General features: G+C 46.0%; 1 pseudogene; it reads right to left on the bottom strand.

Annotated features, from left to right (window-relative positions):
- The window catches only part of LOC111971934 (peripheral plasma membrane protein CASK-like), a 274,635-nt pseudogene that overhangs the window by 8,161 nt on the left and 246,886 nt on the right, over nt 1–19,588 (bottom strand).

A 19,588-nucleotide genomic window follows, 5' to 3' on the forward strand; every position in this document is an offset into this window, starting at 1 on the left:
AATATTTTCTTAACTCTTCTTGAACTGCACTGTTGGTTAAGGGCTTGTAAGTAAGAACTTCACTGTTAAGGTCTACACTTGTTGTATTCGGCGCATGTGACAAATCAATTAAGATTTGATTTGATTTATTGTCTGTGAAATGGGGTAGGTGAATCTGTGTGTGTGTGTGTTTGTGTGTGTGTGTGTCTTACGTGGGATTGGGTAGGCAAATCTGTCGGGGTGTTTCGTGATTAGTGTGTTCTTGATGTGTCTTCTGCCCACTCCATGGGCCCCTGTAGAAGAGAGAGCCCTCAGTCAGAACTGAGAACACCACCTAGTCCCCTTAGCCAATACAGCATTATCCTTTATAATGCCAGGTGATATTTTGACTTACCTAACAAGACTAGTGTTTTCCTCTTGAACGCAGGCAGTTTCACTACCTCTTCATACGTGACAAGATCTAATTGGTCGAATACTGGAGAAAGGGAGGCAAGGAAAGAGAGAGGGATAGTGAGACACTATGAAAGAGAGGTAAAGAGCGACATCCAGAGAAGTGCATCTTACACTGGGACAACACAGGACCCTAACAGTAAGGTGAGAGAATGCCTGTGACAGACAGTTGCACATGGAGACAATCATAGCCTGGGTACTTGAGTGTTTCAACATTCAACAACACTATATCGACATCTGGGACTGAGAAGGACAAGGTGGCTAAAACAGAAACAGACAAGCACCCAGGCTAGCCATGAGATGAAGGGGTACACATGTTCTCTGTGACAATTAGTGACAGTTATTGACAATTAGTGACAGTTATTGACAATTAGTGACAGTTGGGAGATAATTCACAATTAGGGAATGATCTATGATGTTACAAGGAGAGAGAGAGCTTGATCTTCTCCCTTGGAGTCGTATAAGTACAATGGCCTGTATGTCCTTAAACGTGACATCATTAAATCAAATAGCTAAATCAGAGGAGTGATTTATTATAACCCAGTCTAAAGCCCTAATCCAATGAGATGAAGAAGAGAGATTTGTGTAAGACTGTTTACACATGACGGGAAAAATATGGAGAATATTGTGTTTTCCTTCTGGTCTGATGTGACCTCTGTGACGATCAAGACATTCTGTCAGCCGGTTATTGTCATTTAAAAGACTGCCGGTCTCACGGTAATTGACCATTAATTAACATAAACAAGATTAGCGTCTCCAGGCATACAAGTCACATACAAGCCGATAATGTGCACCTTTGGAACATCTACATTTAAAAAGTGATACCACAATGTATGTGTGTTACGTTTGTATTTATTTATATATAAAACCATGGATGGATAGAAGAAGAGATGAATGAGAGAACACAGGACAGTAGGACACGACACTCCTGGGTGTCTGTACAGCATACAGCAAAGAGCATACAGTGCATTACACCTCTACTGAACCTAACAGCTGTGTCTGACATGGGAAATACAACACTCAGTACGCCATGTACTCTCTCTCTCCCTCTCACCATCTCTAACGGCTAAGGTTGGCTCAATCTCTCCTGCTTCCTCTGCTGCTCTGTTCTCTCATTGGCTGGCATGTGTCCTTGAACTTGTGCCGACCTTTAACCTTATGTGCAACGTGTCACGTTCTGAGAATGACGCTCAGGGATATCAAATGGGGACTCTTTCCCTGAGGAATATGTATGATGTTAATTCAACTAACTACATCTGAAACACACAACACCAAAATAAACTAAATATATGGGTGAGGAGGAAAACTAAAAAACACACACATGCAAATACACACACAAACTGCAAAGCTATGTTCTTTCTGTTTTGTGCTGGATCTCTGTTGCTCTGAGCAGGTGCAACAGAAACAAAATGGAAACGTTGGGAGTAGTGCTGAGCAATTAGTGCTTTTTGAGGTCAGTTCGTTTTCGGTTTGATTGTTCAAAAAGAATCCCGGTTTTCAATTTCGGTTTCGATTTTTTGGGTTGAATGCTGTAACAACACAGAAAACAATTATTAAAAGTTCCATGATGGTCCATTACTGCTTATCACTTATTAACCATCATTTACTCACATTACTTAAATCAAATATTTCAGTTGTTGTTTATATTACATTTGTTTTATTTGATGACTCCATTATTTCATTCCAAGTCATCATCTCATCTCTTTAGAGCTGCGGTCTACGCTGTCTGACAAAATCACTATTTTAGTAGTTCTTCAAAGTAAATAATGTAAGTCATGCATTTACATCTATCAAGTAGATGTGCAATGAATTATGGTCATTGTATTTAATTAGCACATTTTAACTAGTGCACTGAGCTCACAGAAAAAAACGAACAAAATGCAATTCAAATAATTGAACCGACGTCAGACAATTCGTATTTTGTAAACCAAAAAATAACCACAATTTCAGTAAATCGCTCAGCACTAGTTAGGGGTGACAGCTGGTCAACTGAAAGGTTCATAATAACTCAAATAAAAAAATTGATGAGAGACAGAATGAGACAGACAGAGAGACAAAGACATAGAGAGAGAGAGACACACAGAGAGAGAGACACACAGAGAGAGACAGAGAGACACAGAGAGAGAGAGACAGACACAGAGAGAGAGAGAGAGAGAGAGAGAGAGCCAAAAGAGGCGTTAGCTAGCCAGCTACTGTCACTGGTTGTTACTTACATGCAGAGAGGCCGTTTGGAGGGGGACAGCGTGAGAGATGGACAGGGGTTCAGTTACACAACAATATAGAAGTTACCATAGATACAGCAATACAACAATACAACTCTGAAGCAGCAAAGCTCTGATGCACTGCTTTATATTACTAACCAAACGGAGTAGGATGAAGTTGCTCCCAGACACTGATCTAAGGCCAGTTTTTGTATTTTAAGATCAGGATTTGGGCAGGGTATACTGACCTGACCTTAGATACTGTATGTGTCTAAAGGGCAACTTCTACCCAGAGCGTCACACTCTGGCCTCTTGAGGGAAAGTAGGAATGATTCATCTTTATAGAGTTAAAATAGGACCTAATCATTGGCCTCATACTGTGAACATGCTGCCAGCTTTTCACCACATCACCTCTCATTCTCTCACATGCTGCCAGCTATTCACCACATCACCTCTCATTCTCGCTCCTCTACTACTTGAGCCATTTTGATGAGTCTCCCTAAATCTGCAACCTCCAGGCCCACTTCCCTTCCCCTGTCCCCTCCCTAGTCCCTGTCCCCTCAAATTGTCCCTGTCCCATCCCGTCCCTGTCCCTATACCCATCCCTATCCCCTCCCTGTCCGTTGCCCCTATCCCCTCCCGTATCCCTAGCCCCCTCCCTCCCTGTCCTTGTCCTTATCCCCCTCCCTGTCCCTATCCCCTCTCTGTCCCTGTCCTGTCCTTGCCCCTATCCCTCCCTATCCCTAGCCCCTCCCTGTCCCTGTTCCTATCCCCTCCCTGTCCTTGCCCTATCCCCTCCCCTACTCCCTAGCCCCCTCCCTGTCCCTGTCCTATCCCCCTCCCTGTCCCTATCCCCTCCTGTCTCCTTGCCCCTATCCCCTTCCCTGTTCCCTAAATTCCCCTCCTTGAGGGACGCATGCCACTTCACTGCATCAGGATCTGTCACTCTTGCCAACGTATAATGCACCTCGACCTAGTGTTCACAGCTGATCCATCTACACCTTCCCCATCCCTGTCCCATCCCCGCTGCTCCTTCACCACCTCCGTGGCAAAACTATTCCCCTGCCCTGCTCCCTGTCCCCTCCCTGTCCCTGTTGCCCTTGTCCCTTCCCCTCCTGTCCTCTGTCACAGAATCTATCCACCTACACGTAGGCCATGGTTACGTGCGTCCATCATGGCGTATCCCTACTCTTGCTGATTCCCTGCCCTATCCCCCTCCCTGTCCCGTCCCTGTCCCGTCCTTCGCCCCCTATCCCCTTCCCTTTCCCCCCTCCCCGTATGTCACGCACCTCTCACTTAATCCCCCCTGTTCTATATCTTGTCATTTAAAAATAATTAACATTTTCGGTCTTAATTTACAGGTAGTTGATGAGACTCTCAATCTTCCGTGGCCGCCATTATGCTGACTCATACTCCAGCCCCAGCGAACTCAATATTCGCTACGTAGCGTCACACGGTTGACATAAGGGAGGCTTCGCATGGCGAAGCAGCACGATAGGAGCGGATAGGAAGCTCAGACTACTCAGTACTATTCCCCCTCCCTCTAACCTCCAAACACTCTATTGTTCATCAATCACCACCTCGCTCAAGCGTCATGCTCACTTGCTCACATGCTAGTCCCCCTCCCTGTCCCTTTCCCTGTCCCTATTCCCCTCCCGTCCCTGTCCCTTCCCACAACTTGTAATCCCTAGTTCCCCTGTATCACCGCCCTCCATGTCAAACCTAACCCCCGACCTCCCTTGTCTCACTGCTCTGCAATGAGTTCCCTGTCTCCATACTGTCCTCCAGTTGTCTGTCGGTTCCTATCTACCCCAACCACCAACCAGTTTGAACTTCCTTCCACACTGTACAACTATCACATCCCGACATATGCTCCTTGTCTCCACTGATACCCAAATTAACGCCCATCCCGTTCTTGTTCTCCTCCACTTGAATCCCTCTTTGCCCCGTGTTCCTCCCGTCCTCGTCCTGTTAATCCCTCCTACCCTCTTGGTAAACCTAAATCCCTCCCCTGTTCCCGTCACTCCCTCTCACTCTCACTTCACACTCTGCTGCCCCCTCCCTGTCCCTAATCGCCGGTCACTACTCACACCCCCTCTTCTTCCGTGTGAATCTGTCTCCCTGAATCCCCCTTCGTCCTCGTTCCGCCTTGCCCTCACCCCTTCCACTCTGCTTCGCTCACCCGCCACGTATTTACCCCTCCCCCTGTCTCCGCTCCTTCCCGTGTTTGTTCTCACATGGCTGTCCCCTTGCGATCCCCTAAATTGTCCCTGTCGCCTCGCATTCCCATTTGTCCCTGCTCCCCTCCGCCCTGTCCCTGTTCCACACCACCCACCTCCCCTCCCTTGTCCCCCTTTCCATTGGTTCCCTGCCCCCCCCTCCCGTTCCCTTGTCTCCCCCTCCCCTACAATCTGATACGTCTAGTTGTCCCCCTTCCCTGTCCCTGCATCCCCCTCCCCTGTCCTCTCATGTCCTCCCTCCCTCAATCTCACACAAATGTCCCATGCCTCACCTCCCCATACTCTTGTCCTCGTGTCCACATCCCTGTCCCTGCTCCACCTCCTACTCCCGTGTCGCTCGCGTGCGTCCCGAGTTCGCTGGTCCGGCCGCGTCTCGTGTCCCTCATCCTCGCGTTGCTCGCATGTCCCGCTCCGTGCTGCGCGCTGGTCCGCGCCGTGCGCGTGTGGTCGCTGCGTGCGCTCACGTGTACGGTGTCGGTGAGTGGCAGCGCAGAGCTCCGTTGACACCTTTAATGTCATCAGTGTTCAATGCACTAGGTAGGCTAGAAAATCTGAAGCGGGTTTCCCCAAATTGTCCTACATCCCGTAAAAATACATGAAAACCAGAACTGCGTCTTTAGGCTCTTATTAAGGTTTCAGGCCTCTTGGATTAGGGCTAAGCAGTGCCATTGGAAGCAATTTAACTTTTTAGTGTTTAATGTTTAAACTCATGAATTTTACCGATAGACTTTAGTCTGTTGGTCATCCTTAACAACACTAAAGTGGCCATACTCATATGCAGACTGCCCTCACCCAGGCTACCTACCTGTACTTATGTGTCCTTTATTTATGCCCAATATAACACCTTAGCTTCCTCCAAGTTACAACCCAGCCTGTGGCCGATTACCCCAAGCCGTTCAAGTGCGAGAGATCGGTGTGGTGTGAAGCGTGGGCGGTCAGTGCGGAGCGGTCGGCGTGACGAGGTGAGCTACGCGAGTGCGCTGCCTCGACACATATGTCTCACACTGTAGCTAAAAATAGTAATTCTCCAACAACCACTAAAAATCTATTGATAATACCCTCTATCCTTCTTCCAGGCTTCTCGAGTGAACAGCGGATTGGTGGAGCGGCTGACAGCTGATCTCTGTGGTAGTGCTGCTCTGCTGTTTACTGCGTTATCTGTTGTCATTTGAGCTAGCCTTCCAATAAGACGCAACATGGCACCATGCTGTCAATGCTTTCTCCTGCACATTGACCTGGTCCATTTGTACTCCAGAATGACTCACATGCAGTACCTCAGAGAATCATCAAACAACACACCGCAACCTCAGAGACGACCGACCACCAAGCATTCACAGACAAGCCAACAACACCACCACACAAGCCAGCAACACACCACGATGCCCCCACTCAAACACAACACACACCAAAACCACACACAACACCACACACACACACACACACACACACACACACACACACACACACACACACACACACAACACACACACACACACAGCAAACACAGCAAACACACACTTTGTACTGTACATACCAATTTGATAACTTCCACTCACACACACCCTCATATTTGAAGCTTGCCCTTACGCCCCAGCACCAGGTCTCCCTGCTATTTCTGGCGTGACTGTGTCACTGGAGCCGGTGAATTTCGTGCTCTCCCTGTCCTCCCTGGTCCACATTCCTCACCACCTCTCCCTTGTTCCTTGACCACACCTCCCTCTCCATTTCCCTCATACCACCTTTCTCACACGTTAGACCCTCACATTCCATGAAGTAACAGCTGAGGAACATTTCTGACTGCATGACTGTGTACTGTACTGTTGTGGTATATGCACGCCATTGACCACATGTGTGTGTGTGTGTGTGTACTGGCCGTTGTGCTTGGCCAGGTACTTGTCCTTGTACTGTTTCTTCTTCTTGCCAAACCAGGGTACAGCTGGCCTGCTGCTCCTGCTTGGTTTCTCCATGGCTATGACACGCCACACGCCTGTAAACAGGGCCGGAAATACACACAATGAGAGCTAAACTAAATCACCACCTGATTTCTCTTTCATTTTGATGGAGATCTGGTTTCTATCCGCGTCGTGTGTGTGTGTGTCTCCTCACCACTCCTGGAGGGTCTGGTGTTCAGTGTGTGTATGTTGTGTGTGTGTGTGTGTGTGTGTTGTGTGTATACGTGTCTGGGCGTGTTGTGTGTGTGTTGTGTGTGTTGTGTGTGTGGTGTGTTGTGGATTGTGGTGTGTTGTATGTGTGTGTGTGTGTGTGTGTGTGGTGTTGTGTGTTGTGGTTGTGTGTGTGTGTGTTGTGTGTCTCCTCACCACTTCTGGGAGTTCTGGTGTTAGCACGTGTGTTGTGTGTGTGTGTGTGTGTGTGTATACGTGTCGGCGGCTGTGTGTGTGGTCTCCTCACCACTCCTGTAGTTCTGGTGTTTCAGTGCGTGTGTGTGTTGTGTGTGATGTGTGTGTGTGTGTGTGTGTGGTGTGTGTGTGTGTGGGTTGTGTGGTATGATACCCGTGTCTGGGCTGTGTGTGTCTCCCCTCACCACTCCTGTAGTTCTGGTGAGGGTATGAGCCCTGCGGTGGCGTTCTTAGTGTTCTCCAGCTTGCCCTGCCACCAGTTGTGGTCATCTTTACTGATGATCTGGACGATGTCACCAACCCGGAAGGGAATCCCAGCCTCCTTGCAGGGTATGAGGTCATCTCTGGAGGGGTCATACTCAAACTGGGCCCTCACGTAGATCTGAGACACATAGACAGGGGTCAGCTAGAGGTCAAGATGGAGTGGGCTGAATGAGTCACTGATGAGGTAGGGACGGAGGGAGAGGGTGAGGGAGAGAGAAAGAGGGAGGGAGAGTGAGTGAGGGAGGGAGAGAGAAAGAGAGGGAGGGCGGGCGGGAGAGAGAGAGAGAGAGCAGTTGTGTTGAGGAGATAATTTCCTGTGATGCCCGGTTGCCAGGTTGGAGACCTGGAGAGGGAGGAGTGGTGTGTGGCTGTTTATTTTATTTAACCTTTATTTAACTAGGCAAGTCAGTTAAGAACAAATTCTTATTTATAATGAGGACCTCCCAAAATGCAAAAGGCCTTCTGCGGGGACGGGGGCTGGGATTAAACATTTTAAATTAAATAAAAACAGGACAAAACACACATCACGACAAGAGAGACACCACAATACTACAGACCAATTGGTTGCCAGATGGGAGACCTTTCCCTATGGGTAGTTTTACCTCACGGGGGACACTCAAAGAAATAGCTGTGTGGTATAAATTAGCCTCTCTGTCCAGTTGCCAGGTTGGAGACCTGAAGAGGGAGGAGTGGCGTCCAGACCAATGGGTTGCCAGGTTGGAGACCTGGAGAAGGAGGAGTGGCTTCTGGCTGTACAAACCAATGGGTTGCCAGGTTGGAGACCTGAAGAGGGAGGAGTGGTGTCCAGACCAATGAGTTGCCAGGTTGGAGACCTGGAGAGGGAGGAGTGGCATCTGGCTGTACAGACCAATGGGTTGCCAGGTTGGAGACCTGGAGGGGGAGGAGTGGGGTCTGGCTGTACAGACCAATGGGTTGCCAGGTTGGAGACCTTTCCCTATGGGCGGTAGGGCTGGGCGGTATACCGGATTTTATGATACACCGGTACTGATGTAGGGACCGGTTTGGGTTTTTACTTTATCTTCTATACAGGTATTTGAATGTTTGGTTTGTTAAATGTGATGCGCCATGTGTTATGGCAATTTTTATAGTTTACTTCGCTACTTGAGTCATCTCTCTCCACTCTTTCTCTCTGTGCCACTTTCCACACAGATCTAGCCACGTCCCCCTGTCACTCAAGGAGCGCATTTGATGTTCCTCAACCACGAGAGTCAAATCGCAAGTCAAATCGCAATATTTGGTCCAAGTCCAAGATTATTTGCTCATATCGTGCAGCCCTACGTGGCAGTGTGGAAATTATCTCTAATGAGCAGTGGTGTAAAGTACTTAAGCAAAAATACTTTCAAGTACTACTTTAGTAAAAATACATTCAAGTACTACTTTAGTAAAAATACTTTCAAGTACTACTTAAGTCGTTTTTTTTGTATCTGTACTTTACTTTACTATTGTTGACAACTTTTACTTCACAACATTCCTCAAGACAATACTGTACTTTTTACTCCATACATTTTCCCTGACACCTAAAATTACTCGTTACATTTTGAATGCTTAGCAGGACAGGAAAATGGTCCAATTCACTTGTCAAGAGAACATCCCTGGTCATCTACTAGGACTCACTAAACACAAATGCTTTGTTTGTAAATTATGTCTGAGTGTTGGAGTGTGCCCCTGGCTATCCGTAAATTAAAAAAATAAAAATAAAAATGGTGCCATTTGGTTTGCTTAATATAAGGAATTTGAAATTATTTATACTTTTACTTTTGATACTTAAGTATATTTAAAACCAAATACTTTTAGACTTTTACTCAAGAAATATTTTACTGGGTGACTTTCACTTTTACTTGAGTCATTTTCTATTAAACGCATCTATACTTTTACTCAAGTATGACAAGTGGGTACTTTTTCCACCCTGCAATTGAGCGCAGGAAATGCAGAAATTATAAAAGTGCTGACATTTGTTTTGGTTGAAGTTGAATTGAACAGTATAAAACAATCAGAATGGAGAAAGACTCCTTGAAATCACTTAGAATGTATGTGTTGCCACCCTAGGATCACTCACTACTCATAAAGCAAACGTAGAACTTGTATTATTCAAATACCATCATACCGTCCAATTAAAAAAAAAATACTGTGATATAATATTTTGGCCATATCGCCCGGCCCTAGTGGGCAGTAGCGTGTGTATGTGGTTGCCTGGTACAAAAAACACGAGTTGTGGTTTTAATCAGCATCTTTCTTCAGAGGCAATACACAGAAGAGGACTGGCCACCCCTCAGAGCCTGGTTCCTCTCTAGGTTTCTTCCTAGGGTCCTGCCTTTCTAGGGAGTTTTTCCTAGCCTCTGTGCTTCTACATCTGTATTGCTTGCGGTTTGGGGTTTTAGGCTCAGTTTCTGTATAAGCACTTTGTGACATCTGCTGATGTAAAAAGGGCTTCATGAACAAATGTGATTTTATTTGACTGATATAAATGGCACAGGGATCGTTAACACAGGGTTGTCTCTTTAGAATCTCCCAGGGATCGTTAACACAGGGTTGTCTCTTTAGAATCTCTCAGGGATCGTTAACACCGGGTTGTCTCTTTAGAATCTCTCAGGGATCGTTAACTCAGGGTTGTCTCTTTAGAATCTCTCTTTGGACTTGTCAAAACATATGTTCTGTACCACTGACTGATTCAACACACCTTTACCACCAGAGTACCAGTCTTGTGCAGTGTCTGAGAAGACCTGTTCATATGTTGATATTTATTACATTTCTCTGAGAAGGGTATTGAGACCTTGTGATAATGCACTCTGAATACAGTAAGACTTGACTAGTTACAATAATCAAAAGGCTGTGGTTTTTCATTGTGGTTTTAGTCGTCTTAGACTGTTAGATTCTACTATATGGGATGTTGTTTAGGAGAAAATTCCTATTACAGTCATCTAAGGGAATAACTATGGTTTAGCCATAGAGATAAAACAATTCCTAGGATGTCTGCCGTTTTATCTCAATGGTGTAGCACTGTGGAGGCAACACTATATCTTACCTTGACGGACATTTTATCCTTGATTGGAGGTCTGGGTACGACCATCTAGGATGTGAAAGCACCACACACACATCATGCAGTAAACGACTACAGAGTGTCTACACACACAGTACGGTGAGTGGAGCGCGGGGGAGATGGAGAATGTTAAGCATTAATGCTACTATGGTGATGGATTAACATGGATGATGTCACTTTCAGTGTTGGACATAAATTCCACTTCAATTCATTTTATTCAGAGGATAAATTGAAATGGACTTAATTTCATGAATTGCCTGTTCCTGTCAAAGAGGATTCAATTCATCCTCTGAAATTGAATTTAAATGGTATTGACCCCAACCCTGGTTATAATGAGGAGATTGGCCCGTTGGAATTCTTTTAAACACGTATTCCTTCCTTCTTATAATGATGAGACTGGCCCGTTGGAATTCTTTTAAACACACATTCCTTCCTTCTTATAATGAGGAGAGTTGGGCCCGTTGGAATTCTTTTTTAAAACACGTATTTCCTCTTCTTATACATGAGGAGAACTGGCCCGTTGGTAATTTCTTTACAAACAACATTGCCTTCTTCTCTTATCAATGACAGGAGATTGGCCTGTTAGGAGGAAGTGTCTTGCTACAAAGCACGTATTCCTTCTTCCTTATAATGAGAGACTGGCCCGCGTTGGAAATTCTTTTAAACACACATTCCTTCCTTCTTATAATGAGGAGATTGGCCCGTTGGAATTCTTTTAAACACGTATTCCTTCCTTCTTATAATGATGAGACTGGCCCGTTGGAATTCTTTTGAACACATATTCCTTCCCTTGTTCCTGCCTTAATTTTAAAAGATCTGAAATGACTAGATTGGTGAAATACATGGATGAGCTTTAACCTATCCAACACTGTCAGATCAGTGATTGCTGATCAAGGAAGGGAGGTAGAATGCATTCAGTAACAGGAATCCAAAACAATTTTATGGGTTTCAAATTGAGAGATCATAATGGATGATGATGTCACATACTAACGGGTGAGATTATAGAGGGCTTGAGGAGCCAGTAACCCCCTCCAAACTGTCCAATACTGCCCATGCATGGGTCTCAGTTATCTGATTAGAGACTGACGTGTAATGCCGTTTAATGTGCGACTGTGCAGTTCAGTGAAGTAACTGCAGCCATGTCTCAGTGAGACAGTGCTACTGTGGGCGACCTCTACTGGTGGCATCTACACACTGGATGTACGCAACTCTCCTGGGATAAGGTTTGGTTAGGTTTATTAGATTAAAGCTCAGGTCAAGTTACTCGTTGGGTTTGCGCTGGTGTATGGGTTTAAGATGGGCGTTTGAGTCTACACAGACAGTCAGTGATGGTGTTTCTGTTGGGGTCCACAAAGACAATGATGAAAGGGGTGAGGAGGGTGATGGAGCATCACTGTTTAAACAATGCCTGTGCCATTAGTTTACATCTAGGATTTTACGAATCAAAGCAAACTAGGTATATACTCTTTGGTTACAAAGATACAGTTAGTCACCAGCTCTGGTCCTGTTGACCCACGGGGTGAGCAGACTGTCCCAAACCAGCTCTGGTCCTGTTGACCCACAGGGTGAGCAGACTGTCCCAAACCAGCTCTGGTCCTGTTGACCCACAGGGTGAGCAGACTGTATCAGCTAGCTATCAACAATAATAATAGATACCGTAACAAGTAGAATCAGGGGTGTTATTGCTGGGCTGGAACAAAAGCCTGCACTACCCTATAGCTGTCAAAGACCAGGGCTAGAGGCCACCAGACTTTGATCTGATTTAGGGATGCCCCATTACAATCTGTATTCTGTCTTAAGGGGAAGGTCTGGATATTGGTGAGTAAAGGGGGGCCACAAGCCATTCCGTGTCCCTAGGCTAGGCAGGGGAGCTAGGGAGAGAGGAGCCGGAGTGGGGGGCAGCACTGGAGGCCTGGAACTCTGGCTTCTTTTAGCATGGACAATGGTCAAACAGACAGACAGACAGACAGACAGAGACAGACAGACAGAGACAGACAGAGACAGACAGACAGAGACAGACAGAGACAGACAGAGACAGACAGACAGACAGACAGACAGACAGACAGACAGACAGACAGACAGACAGACAGACAGACAAGGTATGACATATGTAAGCAGCTGGGGAAGATTTGGAGTCTGAATTGTCTTGGATTGAGACCAATATCCAGTAGTATTTCTTTGGGAGAGGTCACGGCTTACAGTAGCTCTACACATGATCCACTATCCTGTCTAGCAGACACTATCCTGCTCTAAACACAGCTTGGCGATCAGTCTGTAGCCACAGTATATTAACAACATTGTAAGTGAATGGAGTCTACTCATATGGGTTGACCTTGGCAGTTAGTCAATGGGGGGACGGGGGGGGGGGGACGCATGTGAACTCGCAAACACACTGTGTCTGTGCACATATGCGAGCACACACGCACACACACGCGCACACAGACGTGTAGAAATTGGATGAGGGGAAATGAATGGAGGACTTGTGGGGGTTGTGTGTTACAGTTCAGCTTGTGTGTTTCACAAGGTAGAGAGTGCTGGTATTTACCTGTCGACTCTTGGGTTGGACGGATGACGGCAGATCCTGAAGAGAAAACGCCAGCAGTGACAGAGACAGAGAGTTTACACCAGAGAGAGGCAGGGGAACTGCTACATCAACACCATAATACTGTATACAGAAGACAGTCAAACACACATTCCCTACCCTCATGTCACCGATGTTTAAAGAGAGAGAGGGTACAGTGATTCTCAGTTAGCCATACAGACAGAGTTGAGCTTTTGGATGTTAGAGCATAGCTTCTGCAGGACAAATCTCGCAGCAGAGAGCAGGAAAGCAATTTCAGCACCGAAGTGTACAGCTATCAGGTAGGTAGGTATTTAGGTAGGTAGGTATACAGTCTCAAATCTCTGGAAGACTGAAACAGGTTTCCCTCAAGAATTTCCCTGTATTTAGCGCCATCCATCATTTCTTAAATTCTGACCAGTTTCCCAGTCCCTGCTGATGAAAAACATCCCCACAGCATGACGGCTGCCAGCACCATGCTTCACTGTTGAGATGTTGTTCTCGGGGTGATGAGAGGTGTTTGGTTTGCGCCAGACATAGCGTTTTCCTTGATGGCCAAAAAGCAACATTTTAGTCTCATCTGCCCAGAGTAGCTTCTTCCATATGTTTGGGGAGTCTCCCACATGCCTTTTGGTGAACACCAAATATGTTTGCTTATTTTTTTCTGGACACTCTTCTGTAAAGCCCAGCTCTGTGGAGTGTACGCCTTAAAGTGGTCGATGGACAGATACTCCAATCTCCACTGTGGAGCTTTGCAGCTCCTTCAGGGTTATCTTTGGTCTCTTTGTTACCTCTCTGATTAATGCCCTCTTTACCTGGTCCGTGAGTTTTGGTGGTTTGGCAGGTTTGTTGTGGTGCCATATTCTTTCCATTTTTAAATAATGGATTCAATGGTGCTCCGTGGGATGTTCAAAGTTTAGGATATTTTTTTATAACCCAACCCTGATCTGTACTTCTCCACAACGTTGTCCCTGACCTGTTTGGAGAGCTCCTTGGTCTTCATAGTGCCGCTTGCTTGGTGGTGCCCCTTGCTTAGTGGTGTTGCAGACTCTGGGGCCTTTCAGAACAGGTGTATATATACTGAGATCATGTGACAGATCATGTGACACTTAGATTGCACTTAGGTGGACTTTATTTAACTAATTATGTGACTTCTGAAGGTAATTGGTTGCACCAGATCTTCTTTAGGGGTTTCATAGCAAAGGGGGTGAATACTGTACATATGCACGCACCACTTTTCCATTTTTTTTTTGTTGAAATAAGTTATTTTTTTCATTTCACTTCACCAATTTTCACTATTTTGTGTATGTCCATTACATGAAATTCAAATAAAAATCCATTTAAATGTCAGGTTGTAATGCAACAAAATAGGAAAAACGCCAAGGCGAGTGAATACTTTTGCAAGGCACTGTATGTGGGTAGGTAGAGGTAGGTAGGTAGGAAGGTAGAGGTAGCTTGGTAGGTAGAGGTACGTAGATATAGGTAGGTAGGTACGTAAAGGTAGGCTTGTTGTCTGGATCCTTAGTGAATGTAGTGGATAATATTGGAGGTAGTTGTATAGGAACAGAGTTTTATAGGAAGAGAGTTTTATAGGAATATCGTTGATAGGAACATAGTTGAATAGGAACAGAGATGTATAGGAACAGAGTTGAATAGGAACAGAGTTGAATAGGAACATAGTTGTATAGGAACATAGTTGAATAGGAACAGAGATGAATAGGAACATAGTTGTATAGGAACATAGTTGAATATGGAACAGAGATGAATAGGAACTAGTTGTATAGGAACATAGTGAATAGGAAGCAGAGATGAATAGGAAACATAGTTTATAGGAACATAGTTGAAAGGCAGATATAGGAACATAGTTTTGTATAGGACAGGTTTAAGACTAGTGAAGAAGCATGGATGAATAGATAGGAAGAGACATAGGAAACAGTATAGAAATTTGTATAGGAACATAGTTGATAGCTAGTTAAGCAATGTAGTAGTAGCAACTAGGATAGCAGCAGAGGATGTAATAGGAAGCAGAGAGATAGAAAGGATGTATAGGACAGAGAGTTGAGATAGGAACATAGTTGTATAAGAAGCAATTGTTGAAATGGACAGAATGTATAGGAACAGAGATGTAATAGGAACTGAGCTGCACAGCAATAGGGCAGAGCTTTTGTGTGTGACTGTGTGAGGATTCCCAGTTTATTTTGTGTAACTGAAGGTGTCAGCAGAAAGGCAACAGCATTTGTACAGACACATGGCAGCACAGGGAGCGTTTTTACAGCACAGCCAATTTGTAACGGAGGATACGGGAATTTTGGCTAGAGGTTAAAGAGGTTGAAGCTGGTCCTGAACAGCTAGGCGCATGATGGTGAGGAGTGGACATTATCTGTAGAGTATCATAATGTGAGATGTGTATACGCAGACTGAAAGAAAGGAAACTCAAAAATACATGTTGGAGAGGGGTTTCTATCAAAACTGGACAATAATCATATTATGATAAACAAACAACAATGAGTCAAAGGTCTGTGTTGGGTCGACTTAGGGGCAGAAGGGGGAGTTTTGGTGTTTGGTTTGGTGTTATCCGGGTGAGGTAGGGGGTGGGGGTCCTTACCAAGATTTTGAAACTTTAAACTGGAGTGGCCAGTGCCATTGGCAGGGGATTGCCTGGAGTTGGAGGGGGACTCTCTCTGTAACAAGACGCATAGGTCAGACACACACTCACACACTCAACACGCACACAATACTCACAGCGCACAACACGCACACCACACACACACACACACACCACACACGCGCACACACACACACACACACAGCACATCACACCAGACACACACAGACAACATCCTCTATCGACTATCTACTTGTTCACCAATACAAATGAAAACACATTTCACACTCCCATGATAAACAAGTAAAAATGACCGTCTTCAATGAACTCATAAGGTGTGCAATCAAATCAACATGACTATCTTTACTCTAATCGTAATAGCAATGATCCCTGCACATCTCCATCTCGCCACAGAGGGGCAGTAGGCTCACAAAGACTGGCTCATCAAGGTCAGGCTAGAACGTTAGCTGTGAGGCTAATCATCAGAGAGCACAACTACATTCTGGTCTCTGTGTGACTGACTGGCCAGACTGGGGATCTGTGTGTGGTTGGTGCCAGATCACAGTTACAGGTGACAGGTGACAGAGGTCAGGGTAGGGTGCGGGGTGTTCCGGTATCTTGGTTGTGAAATTGGTGTGCAGTGTGTCTGACCCAGCCCCGAGCAGAACACAGCAGAACACACAGAACCCCACCCGAGGGAAAAGTTCACACACGCACACACACATATTCAGCCACCAGGCAGGCAGTTGGTTAGTCAAACGGTCAGAAGTTTAAACATCCCCAATGTCAACAGGATGGGTCGCCAGGAGAGAAGGGATGGGGGAGAGGGAAAGGGCGGTGCGTTACCTCACAGGAAGATCCTTGTGTCCGGTAGCTTGGCACTATCTTAAAGGTGATGCTGCCTCGCATCTCTTTCTGTGGACACATAAACACACACTTAGCATTTAAATACACAAGTACACAAGCTGTCACGCCTGTTCCCCCTCTCTGGTGCTCGAAGGAGCCAGGCTCCCCAGCATTACTCACTCCTGCCACAATCAGTACGCACACCTGCCTTTCCCCATCACCCGCATCAGTGTATTATTGGAGTCACCTGGACTCAATCACCTGTTAATTACCTCCCCTATATTTGTCAGTTCCCCATCTCTGTTCCCCACTGCTGCATTGATTGTCGTTTGTCGTTGTGTATCCGTGTGCTGACGCTGTTCCTGTCTTGCTCTTTATCTGTTCCTAATTAAATGTCAACTCCCCGTACCTGCTTCTCGACCCCAGCGTCGGTCATTACACACACACACACACACACACACACACACACAACGCAGCAAACACACACGTACTGTACATACCAATTTGATAACTGCCCACTCACACACACCCTCATATCTGAGCTTGCCCTTACGCCCCAGCACCAGGTCTCCCTGCTATAATGTCCACTCACCAGCATCCTCTGTAGTTGCTCTACTGTCTGGTTGGCTACACTGATGCTGTTGATCTCTCTGATCTCATCTCCTACATGCAGCGTTCCTACAAAACACATGACAGACAGTCATTACATTACAGACACTGTCATGAAGACATCCTGGAACAATCTACAGACACTGTCATGAAGACATCCTGGAACAATCTACAGACACTGTCATGAAGATGACCTGGAACAATCTACAGACACTGTCATGAAGACATCCTGGAACAATCTACAGACACTGTCATGAAGATGACCTGGAACAATCTACAGACACTGTCATGAAGATGACCTGGAACAATCTACAGACACTGTCATGAAGATGACCTGGAACAATCTACAGACACTGTCATGAAGATACGCTGGAACAATCTACAGACACTGTCATGAAGATGACCATAATAGTCTGTTGACTAGTAATAATGTTTAATAGTCTGTTGACTAGTAATAATGTTTAATAGTCTAGTCTATTGACCAGTAAAATGACAATATATGTTTGTGTAATAGAATGAGATGGCTGGCTACCTTGTCTGTGGATCATTCCTCGTGCATTATCCTGGCTACGATACAGTGGGTTTCAGATCGGTTCATCTTCAGCGTGATGCCCTGGAAGAGAGACAGACACGCAGGGGTTAACAGGTTTAAGCGTACTTAGGGTCAGAGACTGAGGTGCCAGGCTGAAGGGAAGATTAGGGAGAAAAGAACGGAGTGTGAACTGCTTGTGGCGATGGATGTGATAATACACTGCCAGTGTTTATGCTTGCAATGGCAACCCTGTTTGTTTGCGTCATGTCATATAACCTGTGGCATGTGTAAGTTGTGCCGTATGTGCTGTGTGTGTGTGTGTGTGTTGCCTGTGAATGTGCATGTGTGTGTTGTGTGTCTGTGAGTGAATGTGTGGTGGTGTGCGTGCGTGCGTGTGTGTGTGTGTGTGTCTGTGTGGCAGTGTGTGTCTGTGTGTGGTGTGTGTGTGTGTGGGTGTGTGATCGAGTGAGTGAGTGAAGTGAGCGGTCTGTGAATGGTAATAGTGGGCGGTGCGTGTGCGTAGGCGTGTGTGTGTGTGTGTGTGTGTGAGTGTATGTGTGTGTGGTGGTGTATATATATGCATGTGCATGTGTGTGTGAGTGTGAGTGTGAGTGTGAGTGTGATGTGTGTGAGTGTGTGTGGTGTGTGTGGTGTCTGTGAATGTATAGTGTGCATGTGCAATGTGCATGTGCGTGTGCGGGTGCGTGTGCATGTGCGTGTGTGTGTGTGTGTGTGGTGTGGTGTGTGAATATGTGTGTGCGAAGTGTGTGTGTGTGTGTGTGTGCTGTGTGTGTGTGTTGTGTGTGTCTGTGAATGTTATGTGCAGTGTGAATGTGCTGTGTGTCTGTGTGTGGTGTTGTGATGTGGTGCTGTGTGTGTGTCGTGTGTGTGTGTGTGTGTGTGTGTTGTGTGGTGTGTGTGTGTGTGTGTGTGTGTGTGTGTGTGTGTGAGTGTGTTGTGTGTGTGTGTGTGAGGATATGTGTGTGCGACGTGTGTGTGTGTGTGTGTGTGTGTGTGTTGTGTGTGTGTGTGTGTGTGTGTGTGTTGTGTGTGTGTGTGTGTGTGCTGTGTGTGTGTGTGTGTGTGTGTGTGAATGAGTGAGTGAGCGTGTGTAGTCTGTGAATGTATAGTGTGCATGTGTGTGTGATGTGCGTGTGTGATGAATGGTGGTGTGTAGCTGTCTGTGTGTGCTGCTGTTGTGTGCTCTGTGTGAAGTGTAGTGCTGAGTGTGGTGTGTGTGTGGTGTGTCTGTGGAATGTGTAATGTACATGTGTGTGTGATATGGGTGTTGTGTTCGTAGTAGGTTCATGATGTTCTTCTGGAACTGAACCCGGCGTACTATCTCGCCCGCACTCTGTCCACCAGCGTCTCCGGTCTCCGGTTGTGTTCTCGGAGACGGGAGATTCTCCCGTTCAGGTAGGCGAGGTGGGCGGGGGGGTCACCCTCAAAGCCTATCATACACTGTACACCGTCATGGGCCACCCACATCTTGGGTCTGGAGCAAGCGCCTGGAAGGGTACTTGGGAGATGAGGGGAGGGAGTGCGAGTGAGAGGAGAGAAACAGAGAGAGGGAAGATAGATCGCCATCAAGGGTCTACAAGCAAGGCTGACCTAGACACACAATCAAGTAACTATACTCACTATAACACATCTCTCTCTTCTCGTCTCTCTCTCTCTCTTTCTTTCAATTCAAATTCAATTCAATTCAATTCAATTTGCTTTATTGGCATGACGTAACATGTACATATTGCCAAAGCCCTATTTTGGATACTTTACAATATAAAAATAAAAAGGAGAATCAAATTGTCAACGGGACAACAGTAACAACTTTCTCTTTCTGCCTCGTCCTGGTCCCTGCTCTGGTCTTTTCTCCGCAAGTACTCAGTA

The sequence above is a fragment of the Salvelinus sp. IW2-2015 genome, linkage group LG2 (genome assembly GCF_002910315.2).
Source record: "Salvelinus sp. IW2-2015 linkage group LG2, ASM291031v2, whole genome shotgun sequence".
NCBI lineage: Eukaryota > Metazoa > Chordata > Actinopteri > Salmoniformes > Salmonidae > Salvelinus > Salvelinus sp. IW2-2015.